Source organism: Poecilia formosa, unplaced genomic scaffold (genome assembly GCF_000485575.1).
Source record: "Poecilia formosa unplaced genomic scaffold, Poecilia_formosa-5.1.2 Scaffold62, whole genome shotgun sequence".
NCBI classification, from domain to species: Eukaryota; Metazoa; Chordata; class Actinopteri; order Cyprinodontiformes; family Poeciliidae; genus Poecilia; species Poecilia formosa.
In genome coordinates this window covers 389,561-395,849 of record NW_006800001.1, presented here as the reverse complement: position 1 = coordinate 395,849, position 6,289 = coordinate 389,561, and the positions used below count along the sequence as shown (strand labels likewise).

The window sequence follows — 6,289 nt, the reverse complement described above, 5'->3', positions numbered from 1 at the left end:
TACTCCGTAATGGGAAATTTTTCACAGTCCAACCTTTCACATTAATGGTTGGCTGGTTGCATTCACCCAGTTACATTTACTTGAGTAACTTTTGGGGGGAAAATACTCTTCGGAATCGTTTTACTTCACATGCTTTTTGTTTTCACCAGAGGAATATTATTATGATCTATCACTGCTCTTACTTGAGTAAAATTTCAGGATAATTTGTACTTTTTCCCTGTTTTCACATTAGACCTACATACAGTAAGTATTGGTTTCACAAATTTTATGTTGAAGAAATATAAACCTTTTTGAAAAAGTGTTTCTTCAACCTCAATGCTATTTATTTGCATTGAATGAGAATAGCTGTTATTTGTCATTTCTTTTCCATTATATTCTTTAAAATACCAGAATTTCCGCATCGCATTATATTTTTGTCTGATGACATCATTTCTAAATATTAAATCAATTATTCAGTACTTGACTTGCCTTTTTACCTGACTTTTTATATTCTCGTGTGCTTACTCCGAAGGCTACTTTTTAGCTTTATTCAGTAAACAATAAGTTGAAGTAGTGGTCTAATTAAATGAGTACAATACTGGGTTGCTTTACCCACCTTTGTAGGTCGGACACTCTCTTTCCGAATGGGGATAAAAAGACGAGGTCCCACCGAGATTTGAACTCGGATCGCTGGATTCAAAGTCCAGAGTGCTAACCATTACACCATGGGACCAACTGCGTGCAGTCCCACTGCATATTGTGACATAAACCTCTAGAGGTGACGATGAGGTTTTTGTTACACGTCTTTCCGCAGATAACCGAACATTGCATTTATTGACGCTTTGGAAGCTCTTTTTTTTTTGTTTTTTTTAAATTATCTGTTAGCTAACTTATGCTAGCTTGGCGAGCGCCTCGCTTAAAAATTGCTATCATGTGAAAACGGCTTCCGCCGGCGGTGTGTGACGTCCAAATGTCTGCAGCACGCATTCAAACAGAGGTTTAGGTCTTTGTATTGATTACTGTATACATAATAATGCAATACCAAGGCTATACTAAAGAGACGCGTTAAATAATTATCAGCAAAGTCCTTCAGTTACCTTTGATTTTCATTATCTGTACTGGTTTCTGTTCAATTTACCAGAATAAAAGCGAGGCTTTCAAAATAAAAGTATGACTTATGTGACGTATCAGTGGTGCTCGTATTCAGTCTTTGAACGCCTTCAAATTGTATCACGTTAAAACCAAAAACTTCAATGTGTTTTATGTGATAATTGCGAAGTGGAAGGAGAAGGACAAACTGTTTTCAACAGTTTTTCGTGTTTTTTTGTTTGTTTGTTTTTTTAGGGGTTTTTTATATTTTTTTTTTAAAGGAAAGTCTCGATAATAAAAACTCTATCCCAAACTTGAGGCATTTTACAGATCATCAGCCCATGGCCAGCCTGGTAGAGGAGCATATTTCAACGGGACAAATATTAGATATGCACTAGTGTGTCAACAACAGTGTCAAAAAGAAAGCCATTATTGACAGATACTAAGTGTATTGTTTTATTGCTGTCACTTTTAGACCAACTAGATTTTTCTGAAAGTCTGATCCCCCTATTTTGTGATAATGAATCATACTATCATGCTGTTTAAAATTCCCGCACATTCATCTTGTCAAAAGTCCAGACTGTTTTAGAGCAATGCACAACATCCACAGTTCTCAGTTCTTTAGATGTGTCTAGGCCCAACAGTTTCATGCATTTCATTTTTACAAATATGAAACGCTATGATTGCAAATAGACTGTTGCAGACCGTGTCTGAACTTGGGTGATACTTCGTAAAGGCCTCTACATTCTCCACAAGAACATAGAAATTCATTCACCTCTCACTCCCAGGTGAAAATACAAATTGACGTCACACACCATTGTTGCAGCTTGTTGTTGAGACTGTGTCTGGGCTGAACCTTTTCTTTTGTGGTGTCAGACAACTATAATGTACGAGTAATGGAGAAGACAGAACGTACGAGGACTTCCAAAAGTTCTGTACTAGAGTTGATGTGAAGTACAAAACGTCCTTGCCAGAAGCAACTTTGTTCTTGTTTTGGCACCACAGGTAAAAGAACAAACTTCCCTGTTTGTGCCAAACATGTATTGATGTTATGCTTCTTAATCTTCAGTTGCTTGGAAACAACAAATTATTTGTACTTGCTAGAATTTTTTTTTTTTTTTACTGATAGGTAGTCATGAGTTTAAAAAGTCATAAAATTTTATGATGCAGTTTTTTTTCGCAGGGAGCAGCAGTTGTGTGTTTATATCTTCCATGCATACATCCACTAGAGGGAGCTGTAAACACTACAGTAGAATGTGTTGTAAGCAGTAACGTTTCCATTTTGCAGAAACAGAAAAGTCCTCTGGAGGGATTTCTCTGTCTGCGACTTTCTCATCGCATTAATAATCTAGATAATTATATATATGGTAACTATTCATATACTCCCTCCTCCCCCCAAGGTCTAATAACTAAATTTGTCTTAGTGACGTTATGAGAAAATTAAGGCAACTAACCTTTGGTCTTCCAGGTTTAGCCCAAAAGAATCCCTTTAATGCTAAAGTATGAGAGGAACTTGAACAATCTTTAAGGCTTTTGTCACAAGTGCCTGGATAGATTTTTAGTGGTTTTGAAGGCAAGAAAAAGAAATCCATTGGCGCAAACCTCCTGACCTCTTAGTGCTTAAGGCTGTGACACACAAAAAAACAACTACAGTACTACAATATTTGTGTAGGCAGGAAAATGCAGGAGTGGGAGCTACCGCTACCGTCCTGAAACTTCTGGAAATTCTACCCTGTAATGTTTTCCAAAGCACTACGGACTGCCAAGCTTGTGGCTGGGATGTGTTGAGAGCCGCGTGAGTGTCTCTCTTGGAAAAATGTCCCCCACGCGTTAGCTGTTTACTCCCTTTGAGGACCCATGCTGTTTACATCGCCTGCTGTATGGATTCGCCAAGCAGGGTTCTGCATCTTCCGCATCACACGTTGTGACGCAGCTGCTGCAGCCCGAGGTTCCACACATGTGGCGGATTGTGGGCATGTTTATAGCCACAGTGAGCCTCCGTGTTTACATCACCGAGTAATATTGATCTGAGGGGACTTAAAACTGCTGACTCTCTCCACTTCCATCAGATCGATCAGTGTGTTTCCTTTTCGACCTTGTTATTTCCTGTATCCCACTGTCATCCTCTTTTGCTTCATCCTGTCATCAGAGATGTTTTGCGCAGGCTTGAAACTGTTTTTCTTTGTTGTTTTTTTTACATGCATTTGTGAAAATGCTTAAGAAAATTTTATCTCCAGCAGGTCATTCATTTGGTAACATTCTCTAACAGGCTCTGAGGCTCTGAGTAAAGACATCTGAATGCACATGCATCGCACACTTTTCAGATTTTATCCATATAGATATATTGAGAACCATGTGTCCTCGTCTCCTTTACAATTCCACTCTACTTTTTTATTAATGGGTTACATGAAAAGTATGTGGTAGTTTAGGTGTAACAGGACAAGATGTAGACAAGTTCAAAGGGTTATTGGGCACTGTTGCAATGCACTGCATGCTCTGATTTCCTGTCTTCCTAGTATCCCGATTGCTGCAGAGGCATTTTCAGACTAATCAAACTGGCTTTGTGCTGCACAGCGGACTGAGGTGAGATCAGTAAGAACCAACACATGCTTTAGTTTGAAGTGAAATGTTGGATAACGAGAGAGCGGAAAGTGCTCATCTTCACCAGCAGCGACCTGCTTGTCAACAAGTCAAGCGCTGAGCTGCAGATAGTGGTGCTAAGATGGTCCCTGATGGTGAAGGGGATTTGTCAATGCTTGGTTGTTGGCCTACAACATTCTCAGCTGGACAGTAGTTGCTCCTTTTGCCAAAGACAGATAGAAAGAGGCATAGAGAGAGAGATGCCTCACTGAGCTAAGATGATAGCGATTTAACACTCAATACAAAGTGCAGATCACTCAGGGGAAGTGAGTCTGTGTGGGTCTTGGCCAGTGGCCTGAGGCATCTCATGATGACAGATATAAGTAGAACAGGGTGGCAGTCCCTCACGCAGGATATCCTGAGTTTCATAGGCATACCATACATTCATGTTACGTCACCAGACAGAAAAGGCAAAAAGTCCATTAAGAGGTTTCCCAGCCAATCATCACATTCCCTCCAAGTCTCAACAAAGATGCCTTTGGGTGCGTTCAGAATCGGATGCTCTTTGAAGCACTGAATCCTGAAGAAAGACTTGAAATCGTTTTTTTTTTTTTTTTCTAAAGCAGATACATGTGACATGCAGCTGTACTAACTGAGGTGGCTAATTGTCTTCAGACCACCACAAAGCTGCCTGTCCATCTCAGGTTTTATTACTTTCCTGCTTAGCTGGAAAAACACTTTTTTCACAGCATTATCCAGAACAAAAGAGCCCTTGTCCTTGTTCAGATTTTGAAAACATTACAAATCACAAACAATAATTGAAACTTTGGAGTTTCATGTGGCAGACTAACACAAAGGAGAGCTTAGTTAGAAAGTGGCTTCTTGCCACTTTTCCATTAAGGCTGGATTTAAGGTGCACATGACTAGATTTTACCTCCTGAACTGTGATTATTTGCAGCTCCTCCAGAGTTGCTATGGACCTATTTTCTGCTCCTTTAAAAAGAATAACGCTTATATGGTATGTCCTCCTGGTCTTGTACTTGTGGCACTCTCCTCATTTTTCAAATGCTTGGATAGTTCAGTAATATGTTGAAAACTTGGGATATTGCTTTTGTAACCTTATATGGCTTTTAGCTTCTATTTAGTTTTCTCTGTTTGTGTTGTTATTTGTTCACTAATCTTCTCTGGGAAATCTAGTTTACGTCCTGCACATTTTCCATTCACTTTAAAATTATGCATCACTTTGCATCACTGGAGTTTGTGGTTGTAATTTGAGAAAATGTGGAGAGGAGTGAATATTTTAGCAAGGCGATTTTTCTTACGGTAACGTCTTATTTGTTTTGCTCGTTCGTTTATATCTGAAATTCTTTAGTTTGTATTGTATAAGTATGGTACTTTAAATACAAATCTTCTAATGGGTAGTTTTAACATGAAAACCGACATATTTTAGTTGATGTTTGTGCATCATGTACTGTTGTTTTACACCACAGTAAAAACATGCAGTTAAATCCGCCTGTCAGTAGATTGTGTTTTCACTGGGAGCTTCGTTACTCTGTCAGTTATTTATGTCTTTGCGCCATTGCCACAAATACTGACTCCCATACTTTTAGTGGGTCAGTCGTTTCTGATTTATGATTTCCACTCTCTTGGTTTCCAAAGAGCAGGCCAGCACACTGTGAAAGACTGGAGCATCTGAGGACACAAAATGGCTGGGCCAGGATGCATGTCTGACATGCGTGCTGTGGAGCCAAAATAATCCCCCCCGCCCCCCTTCCCATCCACTCCCCCTTTTAGGAGAACGGCTTGATCCAGAGTTGGTGCCAGACTTGGACAAAGGCCAAGCCACAGGACAAGAATCGACTCCCCACAAACATGAGCATTACACTCACACAGTTCACTATGAGCTTTTTGCACATGAATGAACAGTTAAAAAAAAAAAGCATTTTGAGACATGTTGAAGGTGCTGGCAGCCTCAGAACATGCTACGTCTGAGGCGCAGATAGAATGTAAAGCTGGCGTAAACAAGTCTGTAGCTGACAGTGAACTTTGCACATGTGTCCTTGGGGTTTATGGTGTGAGGCTAATTGTTGAGTAGTCTGTGCTCTTTGTCCAAACCAGCGGGTACAAAACGCATAACTGTCTAATGTGGAATAGACTAGAATAGTGAGGGAATGTTAGTTGTAAAAATTCTTGCCATTTTGGAGGAAAAACTCTGCTAGAAAGGGATTTGGAGAGCAAAAAAACAGAAGAGCTGATTTGCGCTGTGGCTCTTAAAGCTCTCTGTGCAAAGACAAATAGAGAGATGCTGCACATTTCATGAGTTAAGGTAGCTTGTCTGTGAGTTTTAATGCAGTTTATTGTCAGTTAATTGACTGCAACTCGTGTTTTATTGCATCCAAACTCCCTCAGGTGCTAAATTTGTAATTTGTATAAGAGTATGCAGCATTGAAAAAATTGTTTGTATAAAATTGTATTTTTCTTTCAAAACACAAAGCGGTAAAGACATATAGTACGTCTCAACGTTGCGTCCGTATTCTATTCAGCTCTTGTTTTTGTGCTCTTTTGGGCGTGCACAGTTTAGACTGGCCTCCCTCACATGTCCCCCTCCCCTCCTTATCTGGGGTCTTTATGGTGTTTACAC

The 6,289-nt window shown here is 39.7% G+C and overlaps 1 non-coding gene across 1 annotated transcript; it reads right to left on the bottom strand.

Moving 5' to 3' along the window:
- Positions 1–640: 640 nt before the first annotated feature.
- Positions 641–712, bottom strand: trnaq-uug (transfer RNA glutamine (anticodon UUG)). The gene has a single exon. It is a non-coding gene; the product is annotated as a tRNA-Gln (tRNA).
- Between the last annotated feature and the right edge of the window lie 5,577 nt (positions 713–6,289).